Source organism: Microtus pennsylvanicus, chromosome 11 (genome assembly GCF_037038515.1).
Source record: "Microtus pennsylvanicus isolate mMicPen1 chromosome 11, mMicPen1.hap1, whole genome shotgun sequence".
In the NCBI taxonomy this organism is placed as follows: domain Eukaryota; kingdom Metazoa; phylum Chordata; class Mammalia; order Rodentia; family Cricetidae; genus Microtus; species Microtus pennsylvanicus.
This window is the reverse complement of record NC_134589.1, coordinates 28566866-28586832: the sequence shown is the minus strand read 5'-3', so window position 1 is coordinate 28586832 and position 19967 is coordinate 28566866. Positions and strand designations below refer to the sequence as shown.

The following is a 19967-nucleotide window of genomic DNA, read 5'->3' as shown; positions in this document are numbered from 1 at the left end:
ATTATTATCCCATATTTTTAATGGGGAAGAACTGCCCACTGCCAGAGGCGCAGCTTCAAAAAGTAACAGCTCAGCCCAGGGCCAGGATAAACCACTGCTTCTGAGGAAACCATTTCTGAGTGTCACTGGCCTGCACCACCATCTAGTTATAAAGACTTTATGAATGACAAAAGAAACTTCATGGAAATGTTTTTCTTAATCATCATCACCACCTTGGTGACATTTATAAATCTGGTTTCATTAAAAATTTGAGTGGTACCTCTCCTACTCTGAAAACAGCTACCAGAGATGAAGGGAGACCTTTCTTCCAGAAGAGCCAAAAGTGAAAACATGAATTTACACCTCTCCCCTTTGCTCTTCCCCTCCACCTAAATGCCACTGCTCAAGGAGAAGTGTTCTTAGGACGCTCTGGTGGGAAAGAGTCCATTGCAAGGAAAAGTGGGCAGGGACAGCCAATGGCTGGAGAGGGATACATCACAAAACCTCCCACAGCCCTCACCCCGCCGGCACTACCACTTCCGTTCCCAGGCAGGGTTAACGACTCCTTAGGACTTCCATAGAGCATGTCCATGTGTTTTTATTGAACATCGTTTTTTTTTTTTTTTACATCTTAAGGTGTCTTCCATCCTTGAGATTGTCCCAGATTTCTCTCTCTAGTAAAGAACACTATATTGAACAGAAGACAGAGACTCTATAATTAGTGACTTCATTAATAAATGCACTAGTAAATAAGTATAGTAATAATGACTGGGAGCAAGCTCTAGACTAAAGAGGACTGTGGGTGTCTGTCTTCTCCTCAGTCTTGAGGAAGACGCGTGCAGCATGGATGGGGAGATAAACAGCACATAGACACTGCAAGGAAAACCAATTCTGGCTCGGGAAGCAGATTTATTCTCTCTGAGGAGAGGAATAAAAACCCAAACTCATCTCTCACCTCTCAGCCAGCAGGTGGTTCCTGGGCACTCCCATGTGTCCAATTCACATCCTGAGGATGTGTGGGAGCACCCAGGAGGGCTGTGCTGTTGGCCTCACTGGGCAGAGGTTACCAGGGAAGCTCTCCCTCGCCTTGTTGATATGCTGGGCAGCCGCCTATGCCCCACTCCCTGAAGAGCACGGCTCATGCCAATGAAACCTTGACATTTACCGACAGCAGAAAAGAGGAAGATCCGTATTTTGTGAAACCCTGAGCCAGAGCGACAGGGAGACCAAGAAATCAAACGGACTTACATTGCCTTTCTTGTGTGGGTGGTTCAGAAACGATTTTCAAAGGAGATCTGATATGTTCGTGACTCTTTGGTCTCTCCATGGGAGAGGAAAGAGGGTCACGCTAGCTAATCATACCAACGTCTGTCCTGTCTCACCCTGAAGCCACTGGTCCCCTGAGATCTCTAACAGAGGGAGTGTCTAATTTTGCCACTTGCTACTGCTAGGGTCATGAACTTCATCCATTTGAGTGGCTGCCTGACCGTTGGTAGCTTGATGTGTTAATCTGCTTTGCAACTAAGATGGTGGTGGGCTTGGCTCGTTAGAAGACCGATTGGCAACCCTGCTTCTGGGCTTGAGGTGCAACTGCACCTGAGTGTGGGAATGTGTGGCAAAACAGCTAATTCTGTGACCCTAAAGTATAAGAGACAGAGGGGCGGGGAGGCTGTCCCTGGGACTTGCTAAGTGGGGGCTAAGCCTTTAACATTGGGCCTGTAGGGGGCACTCTAAATACAAACTGAAACAAATTCTTTTCCTGCTTGTTTATCAAGAGGGCTAGAGATGGTGACTATTGATGCTTAAAGAAGCTCCCACGGGAGTGGGCGGTTGATCAACATTCAAGTGAAAATACTTAGCATCATCGTTAGCCATTCCTTAGGATAGCCCAGGTATTAAAAATCTTGGATCAATGGAGTAAAGCCAATGTTTATGTTAGATCAGGCAAGAGAAAAAAGCATCTGGACAGTGTCTATTGCTTCCTAATTATTCTGGGCATGGTATACTGTTTAGTTCTGTCTTTGAAATCATCGCATGAAGACACACTTTTATTAGTAGTCTTGGGATTATTGAATGTTTTCCAACATCAGCAAATTATCTAAACACTAGCTGAGTATCTACAATTTAATCCAGTTATGATACCATGTACCCTAGAACCGACATCAGAGCCTACAAATAAAATCTCAGTCCCATTATCGTCTGCCTGTACTTTAGTCGCCAATCATAATTCTGTGCTATCCTTATTCGGTAGGCCTGTCCTCTTTATTACAGCTTCACAGGGAGACCAGAAGGTGCAAACACAATTCCCTGAGCCTTGGAGGCTTGTGGACAGCAGAAGCACACAGGAGGCTTAAGATAGGAATCTCACAAAAGAGATGGCGTTCCCATGGATGTTCAGGGACAGGCATGGTTTGCATCCTCTCTCCAGTCAGGCCCTAACAGTTGTGTTTTCACTGGTCAAATCTGCATTGCTTTAGAGAGCAAGTAATTTGGATTTTAGGGTTTTTGTTTTTTGTTTGGATTTTTTTTTTGGCTTTGTGCAGACATCATAATAATATTTTGAGAAAACAAAATGGAAAGAAAAATTTACCCACAATCCTCCAGCTCCACAAATCCAATTGTGTTTTATCTCCCAAGTTCAGCTGAAAGGTACTTTAAGCAAAGGCCGCAGTGAATAATGACACTTCATTCAGAGGCATTTGGACTTCCTTTACCTCATCCATAGGATGAGAATACTGACCCACTCGGTACCTTTGTTGGTGGCTGGCCAATGTTTACAGAGAAAAAAATGTCTTCCAAACACTCACATTATTTAACACTACATAGCCCAGCTTGAACCCCCTCGTTGTGCATGTGTGAAACAACTTCCTTAAGTAGAAAATAAGAGTAAAAACCACTTGATCTTAGCAGAGTCCTGGGCAAAGATTTCATTGATTAGGCAATTCTTTTACATAGTCTGTTAATTAACTAGAAAGTGTATGCCTGCCACCCTGCGAGGACAGCTACATGACCACCCTACAAGGAGACTCCTCTGGCCATTACGGGTGGCTCTTCAAAATCTCTCACACTCTCTGTTTCTCTCATTCCTTGCCAGCCTCCTCCCAAATTCCCCACAGTCTCCCCCTCCATCAGGCCTGCCTGTTGCCGCCATTCTGCCCCAGGCCCACACAGCCCTGCAGGGCTATGGGCATCCAGGACTCAGGGCAAAGACGTCAGAGCCATTGGCTTCCCTCACAGGTGCCCAGGGCGATGCCACGCATGCTGTGGACACCCAGTTAGCACAAGCCGACTGGCTGCAGCAGTGCCCAGCTAATGAGTGCCAGGCTTTTTATCTGCGCTCAGAAATAGGAGGACAGATGGAGAAGAGGGCAGAGGGGGGAAAACAGCTTCACAAGGAGGCCCAGCCAGCGCTGCACCAGCACGCTCGTCAGGCTTAAAGGATTCTGGTTTCAGAGAAGATAAAAGGGTCAGCAAGAACCCTATATGAATGGCAAGTATGTTATAAAAAGATTCTAGTCTGATCCTGTTTTCCTTGCATCAAAGGAAAGATGAACTGACTGGGTTTCAAAAAAACTTCTCCAATGACCTAAAAGAAAATACGCACATTCGTAATTCTTTGACATTACAAGACATTACTTCCTTAAACTTTGTGTCTTTTCTGTAGATGAATGTAGAATCACTCGATGGACAGCATGCCCAGTCCCTGCATGGTACCGAGTGGCATGCCTATCCTACACCACATCTCAGGCACCAAGAGCACTCATTAGCTGAGTATGTCCTCACAGAGAATGCATCCTGTTCTGGAAACTCTCGACTTCGGTATTATAACTCGCTTCCAGATTCAGTCTCATCCTTTGGACTTAACATTCGGTACTCAAGCTTCTTCTCCAAACTTGAGGCTCTCTTCTAAAGCTCAGGTCTCATCCTCTAGGTGTGCTAAGCCAACCTGATTAGCTACATGCCCACGTTTGACTGGCTCCTGGCATTGTTTGCCTATGCTATCTATTTGATCATTCTCTCATTCACCCCAGTCCTATGAGTGGGGACCCTTAGAAGGCTCATTGATAAAACTGAATAAATGTTGGTATTCTAAATGCATCTTCCAAATCAATCAAGTATTCTTGTCTATCTATACAGAAGGAGAAAGAACTTTATGAGAAGCTTTTATTTCCTAGATGGCAATATTGAGGGGAAGAAGGGATAGGTATCAGATTTGTTAAGACAAGGATCTACCTTTAAGAACTAAGTAGTGTAGCCAAAGGAGAAAGGGCCAAACAAAGAGTAAAGGAAAATAAGTTCAGATCCCAACCCTACCAATGACCATGAGGCCTTGGGCAAGTCACTTGCTGACCTAGGCTGCATTTTCCATTCATAAAGTGAAAAGGTTGCATGACATGATCTTCAAAATGCCCTCCAGGTTTAATATACTTTGATTCTTTTATTACAAGTCTGGCTTTCTGAGATTCCATTTTCTCATTTGGAAAATAATGATAATATGTCTAGTCCAAATTTCTCTCAGGGCTATTGTAAGTGTCAAATAAGAAAATGCATGAAAGTCCAGGGCACATTGTTAATTTGGGTGAGCGGGCAGGGAATAGGAAGGCCCTGAAGCCATCATGCAACCCACTACTTAGTGGGGTTCCTTGTATGAGCTGAAATGCACCCCTCTTTCTCATTTGTCCAATTAAAGAATATTTTCAATGCATACAAAGTAGATTCCTAGAGTCATAGGAAGCCAGCATTTGTCATGATGAAAAGATACTCATTATAAGTAAAATGTGGGCTGGGGAAATAGGGGTGTTGGTAACGTGCTTGCTTTACAAACACCAGGACTGACTGGAGTTTAATCCATACACGCTGTGTGTGTGTGTGTGTGTGTGTGTTGCACCCTTGTAACCCCAGCACTGGGAAGATGGGAACAGAAGAATCCTAGTCTACTAACCTACTTGGTGAGTTCCAAGGTTTTTCCCAGGTCTCCATCTGCACATGTATAGACATGCATACATATACCCACTCACTCATGGAAACACACACAAGAAAAGCCACATACTGTCCTAGTTTGTTATTTGTTGCTATGACAAAACACTAACTTAAAATAATGGCGCGGGGGGGGGGGAGTTATTAGTCAGGAACTCAAAGGCAGGAGGAGCTTGAAGCAGAAACTATGAAGCAATGCTGCTTAATGACTTACTTCCCATGTGTTCAGCCAGATTTCTTTTTTTTAATTTATTTATTTATTAAAGATTTCTGTCTCCTCCCCACCACCGCCTCCCATTTCCCTCCCCCTCCCCCAATCAATTCCCCCTCTCTCATCACCCTGAAGAGCAGTCAGGGTTCCCTGCCCTGTGGGGAGTCCAAGGACCTCCCACCTCCTTCCAAGTCTAGTAAGGTGAACATCCAAACAGCCTAGGTTCCCACAAAGCCAGTACGTGCAGTAGGATCAAAACCCAGTGCCATTGTTCTTGAGTTCTCAGTAGTCCTCATTGTCTGCTATGTTCAGCGAGTCCGGTTTTATCCCAGGCTTTTTCAGACCCAGGCCAGCTGGCCTTGGTGAGTTCCTGATAGAACATCTCCATTGTCTCAGTGTGTGGGTGCACCCCTCGCGGTCTTGAGTTCCTTGCTCGTGCTCTCTCTCCTTCTGCTCCTGATTTGGGGTTTCAGTCCGGTGCTCCAATGTGGAACTCTGTCTCTGTCTCCTTTCATCGCCTGATGAAGGTTAATATCCAGGAGGATGACTATATGTTTTTCTTTGGGTTCACCTTCTTATTTAGCTTCTCTAGGATCACGAATTATAGGCTCAATGTCCTTTATTTATGGCTAGAAACCAATTATGAGTGAGTACATCCTATGTTCCTCTTTTTGGGTCTGGCTTACCTCACTCAGGATAGTGTTTTCTATTTCCGTCCATTTGCATGCAAAATTCAAGAAGTCATTGTTTTTTACTGCTGAGTAGTACTCTAATACGTATATATAAATCAAAATCAGCTACCTAGGGGAAGCACCATGTGCAGTGAGATAGACCCTCCCACATTAATCATCAATCAAGACAATGAATCTCATACATACCCAGAAGTCAATATAATGGAGGCAATTCTTCCATTGAGGCTCCTTTTCCCACGTGTATCAAGTTAACAACTAAGATTAACCACACATGTACCCATGGCCATGATGTTGGAGAAAATTCTTGAACCAATAAAATAAAGCCAATGTATATGTTAGTTAGGGTAATAGAAAACAGCATTCAGGTAGTGGCTATTGCTTCCTAATTGCTTTGGGTATGTTAATACTGTTTAGTTCTGTCTTTGAAATCATGGCATGAAGACACACGTTTATTAGTAGTATTGGGATTGTTGAATGTTTCCCAACATCAACTAATTCTCCAAACACTAACTGAGTGTCTACAGTTTAATTTAATTATGACACCACATACCTGGAGCTGACCTCAGAGGCTACAATTAAGGACTCAATCCCATTACCGTCTGTACTCTAGTGGTCAACCAAAATTCTGGGCTATCCTGACTTCCAAATGATGAACTGTAAATTCCTGCTTGATCTGGCAGTTAGTTGAAATGGCTCACAAAACTCAGAGAAACACTTAGCTTACACTGGCCACTTGTCACAACTAAGGAACACCCAGCTAAAATGTATACACAGAGCAAGTTACGGTAACGCTGAGGGATTCCAGGCTCCTTATGAGGAGACCACCTTCTTAGTACTCTGAAGAGTTCACCCACACAGGAGGTCATAAAACCTCATTGCTTAAGACTTTTTATAAGGTTTCTATCTTCAGGTCTCAGGTCAGCGAATGAGAATGCAAGTTTCAACCCTCCCCAGAGTTGGTTTTTCTGGTGCCCTGACACTACAAACCCCACTCTTAACTTATCTCATGGGCATAAGCTCACATGGGGTCCAAAAGGCTCCTTGTGAACACCAAGTCACTCAGGAGGGACTGCTACCTCCAGTTTCTCTGCTATACTAAGAAAGAAGTACATAAGACTGCCTTGCTCTGGTAAGTTTCCAAAGATGGAAGCAGTCTATCGCTTAGATTACTCAAATAACACTGTAATTCATTTTACCTAGTCCTGTTGATTCAGGATATCTCTAAACTATAGAATAACAGCTGGTAACACAAGCTTATAACCTCAGCCCTTAGGAGGAAGGGGTAGGAAGATCATAAGATTGAGGCTAGCTTAAGCTTGTACATGCAAGGCTAGCCTGAAATACCTAATCAGGCTGTCTCCAAATCAGGTTAACTGCCTATAAGTTCTCAAGATTTAACGGGACCTCAGAGTCCTTTCTGTAACAGGATGTCTATGGGCCCTGTTTTGTGCAGCTCTTGTGCAGGTAATCACAGTAAGATTAAGAGGTCCAGGGCCATGATATTCCTATAAAACAGAGTTCCACAACACTCCACTCATGATCTTACTTTTAAACACCCCACCCTACCTGAGAGCCTATAGGAAGTTCATAGTTGCTAAAGAAGGGAATACATTTTCTCCAGTGGTATAGATACTAGTGAGGTGTCCATGTTTCTGTAAATAATCTCTCACCCATGCTCTGAAAAATAAGCCTAATGGAAGGCACTGGGTTACCAAAAATCATCATGAAAGTAGGAAGGGGAGGAACTGGAAAGAGGAAGGAGATGGGGCAAGTGGGAAGGGGACAAAAGACAGTAACAGAGGGTGGATGTGATCAAAATACATTATCTACAAATATGAAAGTGACATAACAAAATCCATCAATATGTATAATTAATACATGGTAGTAAAACATTTAAAAGATATAATATATATATACTAGAAATTCCAAAAGTTTTAAGAGTTAAACACCAAGTACCAGGGTCATAGCTCAAATATATTTCCTATTGTTCTGAAATGAACGTCTGCTACCGTCCAGATCTAAGAACCACATTCTTTCCTATCTTCTCTCAGAGCCCACCACAGTGCGTATTTAAAAGGCTGGGAAACCTAGGTCCATTGCCAACTGTACATACTTAACTCCTTAAATCCCTTAAACATAGGGTTGAGGCACTGTGAGCGCAACTGGGACTTGCTCCCTCTTGAACAGGGGTAGCTCTCCTCCCTCCATGTTTGCAAACATGCAAGAAATACGCCTAAGACTGACTGTGCCCCACACCTACACTTGGTGCCCGAGATACAAGAGTAAACACAGCGTGGACCTGGCCTTGCATCCTTGATGACTCAGCTCTCTAGTCAAATTTGCAGCAATAGCCTGAGTTTAAGTGGTGCCTGGGTTAGGTGGCGAGTGGTAATACCATTGCGCAAGTCTTGTGAGGACAGATTCAAAGGGACAGAGGGGGAGCCATCTGAGAGTTTAAAAATTTATGCCCACATACATCAGTTTGCAAGCGATGGCATGCATCATTTATGTAGGGGTTTTGGTGGCATTTGTTTTATTCAAAGTCCATTTATCCTGAACTTTTACCAGTGTAGTGTGAGCCTTTACAAATCATCAAATCCATCTTCTCTGTAGTGGAATCTGATATGCATGCTGATGTGTGGAAATCATAGGGGTCTCTACTAACCTGCCTGCATGCGACCCTCTCAAATATCTGAAGAAAGTCCAACATTGTAAGATGACCCAAAGAGCCCCAGAAGGAGGAAGCAAATTCTTTTCTTTAGTTGAATCACCATGTGTAGCCCTTCTTCTAGGATGCCCTATTTGAGTTTTATATACTTTTGGGAGAAAGTAGATATTGTCCTCATCCAAAGGGATGGCAGTGAGAGGACCTCTAACTTACCAAAGATTATATAACTTGCTGATTTATAGAACCAGAGAGCAGTCCAAATTTCCTCTGATTATAAAATCCGATTACCCCGTATGGAGCCCTGCCTCCCTGAGGCCAAGATGGTAACAAAGAATATCAGGCCCTGCCTCTGAAACTCACGAAATTCCAGAAATACATTTTGTGGAGGCCTCCTGCTGATGCTAGTGCTCAAATAAGCCCAAGTGTCTGATGCCTTCTCTCCTCCTCCTGATCGTGCCTGGATCCAGTCCTTTAACTGAAGATAACAGCAACACCGTTCATCGTCCTTCCAAGAGTGTGAGAGGAAGTCATCTTCAGAAGCAGTACCCAGTTCTCCAGGAATGCTAAAACAGGGAGACACCCCATTAAGAAATCAGCCCCACTTGATAAGTGAAGTCTTTGCATCCTCATTAGTTAGAATCTAGCCTCTGAGTTCTTGTTCAGCTAAGTCTCAGTGATGCCCGCCTCTTCGGAGCCCACACACAGCCACCCAGCATGAGCGGAAAGAGCAAGTCCCTGGTGATCGTGACAGATCTCCAGGCAGTTGGAACACTGACACACGGAGGAGGAGCTCAGCTCTGTGCCACGTCCAGACAAATCCACTCTCTCCCCCTTCGTCATTCGTGACGGATTACTTTGTATGGCCAGCACAGTGCAGAGCAGTTACTCCCATGCTGCGAGATGTCATGTAGTAAGCCCCTTGTACTGCCCACATGTTTGTATATACAGCTCATGATGCCCCTGGCTAAGAGTTCAGAGCCTGACCTGCACACTGTGTTGGGACTGGCACACGACTTAGTCTCACTAGGTCTCCTTGCTTTATGGAGCAGCCTCATTCCTGGAAGTACATCCTGCAGATCAATACCAATCCATGGAGCCTTTCAACAGCACAACCCCAGTGCGAGAGCGCCTTCTCTTTACAAAGTAAACCTTCATTCTTACAGGCATCTAATCTTGTAGCTTTAAGTGACTATTTCTGCACTGCGGTCTCTCTGCAAAAGAAAAGCATCTCACAAGAAGGGGAAAAAAAAGCCAAATTACTAAGCATGTGTATGCGCTGTATTTTCTGATTCTCACAAGGACCCTACGAAGTTGTGTTGTCTCTGTTTTAAAGTTCAGGTGGATGAGAGGAAAAGCTTCATACTTAAAGAGAAGCTAGACTAAGGCTCCAAGCCAGACCTTCTGCCAAAACTCAACCTCAAGTAAAATTCTCCAAACGGTGTTGGTAACACATTTGGAAGGGGCATGAAAAGTGCTCTGTACCCAGCTAACACAATATGAGACCTGCTTACTAACAATTAAACATATGATGCATGCTGGTTTTTTTTTTTTTTCAACTTGACAAAAGCTAAGGTTGTCTGGAAAGAGGGAACCTCAATTGAGAAAATACCTTCATCAGATTGGCCTGTAGGCAAGCCTGTGGGGTTATTTATTTGCTTAATGATTGTTGTGGGGAGGGCTCATCCCACTCTGGACTGGTCCTAGGTTGAACTAGAAAGAAGGCTGAGGGCCTGGAAGAATGGTTCAGTGGTTAAGAGCACTAGGTTCCTTTCAGAGGACCTGGGTTTGATTCCCAGCACCTACATAGCAGCTCATTAGCCATCTGTCTGTAACTCCAGCTGCAGGGAATCTGAAGTCATCTTATGACCTCCACGGGCACTGTATATACATAGTATACCGATCTACATACAGGCAAAATATCCATATGTGTTAAAATATTTTAATAAAATAAAATGGTTTTTCAAAAGAAAAAGGAAGCAGACTAAGCAAGCCATGGAGAACAGGCCAGTAAGCAGTGCTCCTCTGTGGTCTCTGATCTAGTTCCTGCTTCTAGGTTCCCGACTTCCCTCAATGACAAACTGTGCTGTGGAGGTGCATGCCAAAATATACCCTTCCTCCCCCCAATTTACTTTTGGTCGTGGTGTTTTATCCCAGCACTTAGTCGGGGGTTGACTTCCTTGTTAATATATAAGCCAAGCAGGAACTGGATCCTAGGGATGCACAAACTGCAAACCAACTTCATTCATCACAGGCAAATGTGGTCCCTGACCTTGCCTAGGACCTCTCCATAATCTCAATGAGGCAAGACTTCCTTTTCATAGAACTCGGGCCCCTGCCCTGAACCAAGTGGATCCCTGCTGTGATTTTGGTCACAGCATAACTGCCCTTTTCCTGGAAGCCTGCTGTATGATAAGAGCAAACCAGGGCTTCTTTTCTAGTCTGGGGTGGGATATATAATGCCTCCTCCAGGGCTCAGATATCTGCAGCTTGAATAGAGAGCTTTGCTTGTACACAGATGCCTGCCCTGTCTTCACTCTACCCTCTCTGAGAACGTATTCTCACTAGTTTTCTTGACCTGGACAAATCTCAGGGTTTGTGTAAAGAGAACCTAACTGAAGATATCTGACCTGTCTTTATTCTATATATCAGATACCCCAAAAAGGCATCTATATCATGATTTCACTCATTCAGAATCTATCTGCTAAAGTTAAAAGCCACAAGATCTCTTTGTGTTTCTACTGTGTGTGTTGACATTTGAAGATAAGGAAACTGATCTCTTAAAATATTCAGGACTGTTAAAACATACACAGTCATTGCCAGTTTCCCAACTGTCCATCTTTGAGTTTAGGGAGGACATCCCATCTGCTAATAGGAATCGCAAGCTTTTGCTTTTGAGTTACAGTGTTAGCCTACGTGTGAGTGAGCTACATTGAAAACCAACACGCCGCCCGCCCAATCATTTTCACAGAGCCTTTGGTAAGGCTGATGTTGGGCTTCTCAGATAATTATCTGGTTTTGTTTTTTGTTTTTTTTTTCTTTTTAAGCTCCAAGCATCCTTTCATACGCTGAGATTTCTGTTTGTGAGTTTAGCTTCAAGTCTACCGAACCATTTAATTAACTTAAGTGTTTAAACTTCTAGAGGTGTTGATTGAGTCTAATCAGTATTTTCGGCTTCTCTAATTGAAGGCTTCCTCTCTTGGACCATTGTCAGTGAAGCAAGAAATATTTGTTCAAATAAAAAGCAAAATATTGTTTAGTCTTCGGCGTAATCTAACACAAATTTACTTGGGCCCATAATTGCATGAACTTGGGGGAGGCCAGAATGGAACCAATTTCTCTGCTTCCTTTGAAGACTGAGAGGCAGCCCCAGGAAGAGAGCAACCCCTAACAACCTCTCGCTTCCCTAGGACTTGGGCTCCCAGCCAAGCTGCTTTCAGGCCTGGTAGTTCTCACTCTTTCAGGGAAATTCAGCTTTAGGGGCGTGTTTCCCGGGGACATTTGCCACCTAGAGAAAATGATTTTTATCTTTTAACTGCTCTTAGCCTAGAAAAACTAAATAGCCCTCCACCTTCACACCACTTTGCATGTGAAGTTGGCACATGCAAATCTCACCCCTAGAGTAAATCCATCCTTTGAGCAGGTCTGTCTGCTGGCAATGAGGATGGAGGCGGGGCTCCCAAGGTCCAGATGTTCAGCCTCCCTGGAGTTATTCTGTGTTTATTTACCCTTTAAAGTTTCAGGGGAGGAGACCCAGTGTAGCAGCAGCTCAGGAAGCCTCTGGGTCCTGGAGGCACTTGAGGAGTAGCGGTGAACCCACTCCCTGCCTAGGATTCTAAAAACTGGGTTTCCTACTGCCTTCAAAAAGGTTTCCTGGCAATCTGATCTTGGTCTCTCCTGAGACAGTTCTGTTCTAGTTGACTTCATTGGGCACAAAATAATGTATTATGGATATTGCGTTTTTTCTGCTAAGAAAATGTCAGCTTCTAAACTAGATCAAACCGCCCTCCAGTTCCTTGGTGCTGGCTCATTTGAATTATTGAACTTCTCTCCCTGGAAAGCACGCTCGGTGCTGTTTGCTGAGACGCTGGCAGTCTTAACACAGTTTGGAAACTTTTCGGAGATTGATCACCCCAGGAAAACAGGCAGCTGATCACCAGAAGAATTCCGCAATTGAGATTAGTTTGCTATGAGATGACATGGACAAATTGGGATAGATTGGGGAGGGGGACTTCTTCCTGCATGCCACCCACCCAGCCTCCCCAGCTGCCGCTGAGACAATGCCTCTGCATGCAGCTGTATGCCTCTGCTTATCCTCCATTCAATCCTACAGCTCACCACAGCCAGTTCTATCTTTGCCTCCTCCAAATCTCTCTATTTGCTTCAGCTATTCCCTCGCAGCCACATCCTCTTTCTTTCGTCTCTGGGACCAACCTGAGCTTTTCCCTCCCATCAGTTCTCTGCAATTCCTGCCTTATCTAGTAACTTCTTCTAGCCCCTTGCAAATTCAGTGGTTTGCAACCCTGAGCGCTTATCAGAATAATCTTAGACTTTATGAGTAGATGGAGTAAATTACAACCTCAGGAGGTGGAGTCCACTATCAGTTCTGATTGAAAGATCCCAGGTGGTGTTAAGGCATTTTAAACGTTGTGAACCATCACCTTTATGCAGCTGAGCTCCCCATCTGTTGAAATCTCAAACCCAGCATCCTTTTCCAGAGAGGCAATTCCTGACCAGTCCATCCAAAGCAGTCTGAACTCTGTCCTCTAAAATGCTGCATTCCTTGCTGATCTCATTACCTCCATAAATCTCATCACTGCCTAAAATGATCTTCTCTAACCTTTATTTATTAGATTATTACTGTCTTCCCCAGTATAATTCAAGCTTTATGAGATCAAGGATCTTGGCCATCCTGTTGACTTCTCCATCACAGCATGTACATGACACATAATAATTGCTCAAAAGATAGTTGATGGATGAGAAAATGAGTAAATGAATGAATAAATAAATGGGCATTTGAGTGAATGAACTTCTGTCCTTAGAGTCTGAGTTATGATTTTTGATAGTGTACTCAACTTCCTGAGAGACTCCACTCTCATCACAGCTGAGGAAAAAACACTCATTCTGCAGACAGCCATCAGTTTCTACTTCTTGTTTCTCAATAGAAATATATATATATATAAAACAGCAGCAAATCTACATGATCACTCACTCTCACAAGTTGCTTATTGATACTGAGAATTTTATGAAATTCTAGATTTTTTTCTATGATCTGTTTTTCATACACCCCACCAGATACATACCCTCGGGTCCACAAACCAACATTTTGCTGCGCAGTACTTCCATGCTTCATCGTGATGGTCAGCGTTCTTCTCTCCCCTCCCTTCTATTCTCCTTTCTATTATGCCACAGAGAAATACTTTGTTTTTTAAGGACCAATGTTCTGTATATTCTGATGGAAAGAACTTAAAATAATATGGAGAGAGGGTCTGGAGAGATGGCCCACTGGTTAAGAGGACTGCCTGATCTTCCAGAAGACCTATGTTCAATTCCCAGCACCCACTTGGTGTCTCACACCATCTGTAACTCTACTCCTGATGGCATCTTCTGGCCTCTGCAGACACTGGGCACAAACATGGTACACAAAAATGCGTGCAGACAAATACCCATATACATAACATTTAAAAATGAAAAGAGAAAATAAAAGAGCATAGAGATATGGAGCCTTTAGGGATCCTCCTCTACCTTCACTGGGGTCATCTTTTGCTTACCTCTTCCTTCAACTCTTTTCCGTGTCAATGTCAGATATCCTTGCTTCCATGGGTCTTATTCTAGAGAAGTCTTCATCACACCAAGCAGGTCATCTTTTTTGACCAGCATGTATCTCAACATGAAAAAGCTAAATGAGCTCTCCTGGCATGCGCACCACTGATGTCCTTTTCCTTGGAGCTCTTAGGAGGTGTCCCACCAACACCAAAACACTATACTCCAAACCAGAAGGGGATGCAGCCTCACATCAGACTATCCAGTCTTCCAAAAGGGAGTGTCTTTTTCTAGTTAAGGATAAGAATATGAGAAACACATTGTCCTCGTTACTTTTCTATTGTTGTGAGGGAGTGAGTCACGACCATCATGGCGGGAGCATGGCAGCAGGTAGGCAGGCATGGCGTGGAGAAGTTGTTGAGAGCTCACATCTTGAACTATAGGCAGGAGGCAGAGATACAGAAACACTGGGAATGGTGTAAGTCTCTTGAAACCTCAAATCTCACCCCCCCCCATGACATACCTCCTCCAATAAGGCCACGACTCCAATCCTTTACAAACAGTTCCACCAAGTAGGGACCAAACATCTGAGCCTGTGGGGGACATTCTCATTCAAACCACCACACATATTTATCTACTTTTCAGTCCAGTCAGCCTAATACCTGGTGGCCATGATGGAGAGCAGCAACTTGTGCTGCCTTCTTATTGGCCTTGAGTATTTATATACATCAGTGAATATGTTTCTGTTGTATGAAACCGAAACTAAGTCCTGTGACTGGGGGAGCTAATTTACCTTAAGGAAGTAGGAGGCTGAATATTTATCCCATCTTAGAGTCTGACTCATACTCTACCATAATGCAAATATATCCCAATGCCTGAAGCTTAAGCAGGCATCAAGGATATCTAAGGTCACAGAAGGACTCTGCAGCCCAACAGATTCCCTTCTAAACTGAAAGCTTAGAGAGTCTGGTTTATGCAAACCCATCATCCAGACAATTCCTAAGTACCTGTATGTATATATATGGGATTACAATAGGATTTCATCCTGATGAGTTTATTATCAGTTGGAATTATTCTGAGTTGAAAATGCCTTTCATTTCCTACCCTTAACCTACTGAACAGCATCACTTATATTGACCTACCTTAAACAGGCTCAGAACAGTCAGACAAAATCAACCAATGATTGATCACAGAGTATCTCAGGAAATTTTCTCACACTGTACTGAAAAGGATAGGAAGAATGGTTGCTTTTGTATACTTATATGGCATCGTGAACTCCAAAAGTTATGCACTGAGCCATCATATATATAAGAACATTTGTACACAGAAGGTATCCATGTCTTGAGGAGTATGATGTCCATTCTTACATTCATTTAAGTATTCAGTAAATAATTGGTATGTTTTGTCTTTGAAAAGAAAATCATTGAGTATGTCCCAGTATTTGCTGGAAATTACACCATTAAATAAAGCATCTGGGGAAGGCCTTGCTGAGAATGAGGCAAGCAAATAAAGGCCTAGTGAAAAAAAGTGACCTTTTGCATAATGCCTTTTTTTCTAGGCACAAGGATGGCCAGTTTGCAGATTTCTTGGTAAGAGGCATCTGGCCCTCAGACAGAAGCAGGCCTGGTGCTTGCAAGTTGCATCTAGATCTCGTGTGTTTGGGAGGAAATGAGCATGCTCAGAAAAGTTTTCTGGAACAGCCCCTGAAGGTTTGAGCAGATGGGATCTGGGTTTGGACTTTGCTCTTAGTGTGATAAAAGGCATCAGAGGTTCAATTCCGAGAGTGGTGCCATCCAATTTAGACTGGCTCACACTAGTTTCTGTGCTGATAGGCCAGAGGGAAGAAAGGCTCAGGCAGGAAGGTCAGAGAGGAGACTCCCTGCATTCATCTGGGTAGCAGATCCTGGCAGCTTAGGCAAGAGCAGTAGCTGTGGCAGGGGACAGAAGCAGTTAGAGTTTGGGCACAGCCAGAAGAGAGAGTCAATTCATGGATTTGCTGTGAGTAGCAAGAGAAGAGTTAAAATTTGAGGCCACTGAAAGGAACAGTCACACAAGGGACCATTTCTGACAAATGAGTCCAGCCAAGAATCACATGATAACAGATGGATCCCTTAAGTGAGCACAGCACTATAGCAAAGCATGTCATCCACTCGCTGGCCACAACTCTCATTTAGGGGGCATGGAGTAGATACCAGGCCCTGTGTCAGCCAGAAGGTGCATACAACTCCATCTCCTCTTCCATGGTCCTCGAGGATGTGGGCATGGGGACCTGGGAAAAAGACACCAGTGAGCCATAGCCTCAACCAGGCCTGTCTGCCAGACTGAGGCGTTTATCACCCAGGCTCCCAGGCTCTGTTCACCACACCTTCTACTGAGCTTTAACAAAAATCCCAGCCACCTTTTCTTATCCTAACCTACTACCTTTCTAGCTGGGAACACCCCCGCTTGGGGCAGCGGCAGATATTAAAGGATCACAGCATTAGGAAGGTTAAGAACCAATGGCCTAGAGGGAAGAAACATTATTTGTGTATCTCTAAGCAAAAAGCCAGACCCCACCCTCACGGGTAAGAGAAAGTGTCACTGGGAAAAGAAAGTCAACTGCCATCTGAAGGATAAGTTCCTCTCTCAGGGTAAAATACATGGAAAGACTCAGTGGTTCAGACAGAGGCCTGGTAGCACCAGGGACTATGACAAACTTAAGGAGCAAAGGAAGGAAGTCAAGACCTGATAAAAATGAAGTAGATACAGTTGAGAAGAACTTGAGACCCTCTTTAAAATATTTGTCTTTATCCTAATGCAGACAGGAATGGCCATAAAAGGTATGAATGAAAAGAAATCTGATAAACTAGCTTTGGGGAGGATCAATCTGACCCCAAAGGTGGAAGGTTGGTCTTCGGGAAAAGCTAGAGGAGACAACCAACAAGATTATCATACTACCTCCTCTCAGCTGATGATCTTATTTGACACAAGATGTACATAGGCATGGAATCCTAGCATAGTTAGCCTGGAAGAGGTCTGAGGGTTTCATCCAGCCATGCTTTACGGATAAAAATTTTGGCTAACGGTAAGTAACTTAACCAGGAACCCAAAGTCAACATTCAAATTCAGGTCTTTTGACTTAATTCCTCACACTCATAACCACTGATTATTTGCATTTGAATGAAACTGTGTTCCTTCAACATATTGATGTTGTTTTAGTATTGAACCTCTAGTAATTTGTGGGAATACATACTCCATGTGTGTCAGTTGGGTGAGTAGAGGAATGTACAGACAGACGGATGGATGGATGGATGGTTGTACATTCCTGCTAGTTTGCTCCATAACTTCCAGACAGCTAAGGTAAACTTTTACCTTAGCCTAGTGAGTACATGCTCCACGATCTGCCTTCCTAAACATGTATGTCCTCTAGGCATTTAACCGTTTTTGTCCCATAACATCAGTGAGGCCCTGAAAGGCAGATATCCTTACCCACATCAGTGTCCAGGCAGTCTCTGGTCCTGGAAAAAGCTGATAAAACCACTTTAGCTGTTTGGGATGGCAAGCAGCCCAGCATCAGTTAGGTCATGCACGGTCTCCTTACTCCTCCTGGAAAGGAACCTAACTTGCTGACTGCCCAAATTGAATTTTAAAAACTCTAATTAGGTCACCATAAAGATTTGCTTTTTTAATGGCAGAAAGCCCAGTTTCCTGAGTGTTTCCTTGAGAGCGAGCACATACTTTGCCTCCCCACAACCCCGGTTCATCCACACCTCATTAAGTGAGGGAGGGGGGCTCAAAATAAAAGGCTGTTGCAAGATTGTCTCTAGGAAAACACACAGGGGTGCTTAGAAAATGACCCAGGGTTTGTTTGTTTGCTTATTTGTTTGCAAAAATACATTCTTTCATCTAATCCTCACAACTCTTTTGGCGGGTTTGTCCCAATTTTATAAGCAAAGAGACTGAGACCATAGTATCTAAGTGGGTTGCTCACTCCAGTGCTGGGGATCAGATCTACAGGGGGTTTGTCCACCTTTCTTTCGATGACAATAACATTCCAAGTGGCATCCCTTCCTGGTTATATTTACTTAAGATGCAGTCATTGTAACTAATGAACAAAGAGTCATTTATCATCGTCCAACCTTTATTGATCATCTCTTGTGTAGGGGGTATCTAGCAGATGCTTAGTTCAGAACAATTGGACATTCCTTTTTCTTTTTTAGCCTTAAACACTATGATATTTTATCTTGTCAACTACATTGGACTAAGAAACACCTAGATTAGCTAAACACACCTCTGCCTGTGCTTTTGAGAACACATCCAGAGATAAACTAGGGCCAGACATGGGGCAATTGTTTTCTGGAAAAAAAAAACAGTCTTGCCCACACTTCCATTTTCCATTTAACATATTTTTGGAAAGACCTCCAAAACAATGAGGGTAATTTTTAGTATGTTGGGTCATCAAAACAATCTATGGTAACTTGTTAATGGCAACTCTAAGAATCTAATGCATATAGTATACACATAGAGGCAAGTGGTGTTGACCAAAGTGTGTGGGAAAAGTGAGACTAGATAAGGAAAGAAGAGAGGGGAATGTGAGTAACTGAGATGGGTTTCATTGAGAAGGTGAAAAGTTGGCAAAGGAGTGAAGCGAGTGGAAAATGGGATAAGAAACTGATATATGGAGGAAACAGATGCCCTAAGTAGGGGATGTATGATCTTCATGTAACACCAAGGAGGCCAGTGTGGCCAGAGAGTGAACCAGAAGAAGCAGCAAACAGAGCTAGAGAGGGTCATAGGACCAGTCCATGGAAGACCTTGTACCATGGTTCTTTCACCCTGAGTAGGCCAAAGAGCTTTGAAAAGATTCTAGATGTTGCAAGGATTCAATCAGAAATGTTTTAGAATGTCTACCCTGACTGCTGCATTGAGGACATATGGAAAGAAGGCAAGGACAGAAGCAGAAAGACTGCTAGGAGCCCCTGCTGCAGTCCAGCTAAGAGTGTGGCTTTGACAAGCACACTCACCAGCCTTCCGAGGACAGTCCCTGATCAGCAGACAGGTTGGCTCCCCCCACAGCATCAGGTGGGCTTCAAGCACATCACCCAAAGACCGCCCCCTGTCCATAGCTTTGATGAACAGTTGTGTTGAGACATTGAAGGACGGGAAGACACTACCTTGCATGCCTTCCTGGGGTCTTTGCCTTCGTTCTGCTGGCTGCCTCACAGAGATGCTACCAGAATCAAATGAGGGAACATCTGTGAGAGCGTCACTGAAGAGCATAAAGTACGAGATAAATACGAGTGATTGTAATTAATACTAATAACAGTCACCTTCTCCTCACCCGACAACTGTTAACCTATAAATACAAACAGACACAATGTCTCATGCAGGCCCCGAGCCCCACATGGGGAGGAAACCAGCATACACATCTGCTGTGGGGAGTTTTTCATTGAATTGATTTCACTGTGACAAGATTAGCAATGCTCTGTTGCCATGGGCCATCTGTTGGGTGGTGCAAGTAGCCTTGTCATGCAGAACTGGACCTTACCAAAAGAACAGGAGTCAGCCAATGTGCAATAAATTAAGTCATCTGCTTCTTCTATAATGCTTTTTCTAAATGATGAATGGCTTTGTTTTCCTACGTTCAAGCAACATGTCTTGGCTGAAGCTAAGGAAACATTGGTGGAGAGAAGCAGAAAAC

General features: G+C 43.7%; 1 protein-coding gene across 3 annotated transcripts in view; it reads left to right on the top strand.

The window, feature by feature from the left end:
* The window catches only part of Ca10 (carbonic anhydrase 10), a 483666-nt gene that overhangs the window by 405662 nt on the left and 58037 nt on the right, over positions 1–19967 (top strand). The window lies entirely within an intron of this gene.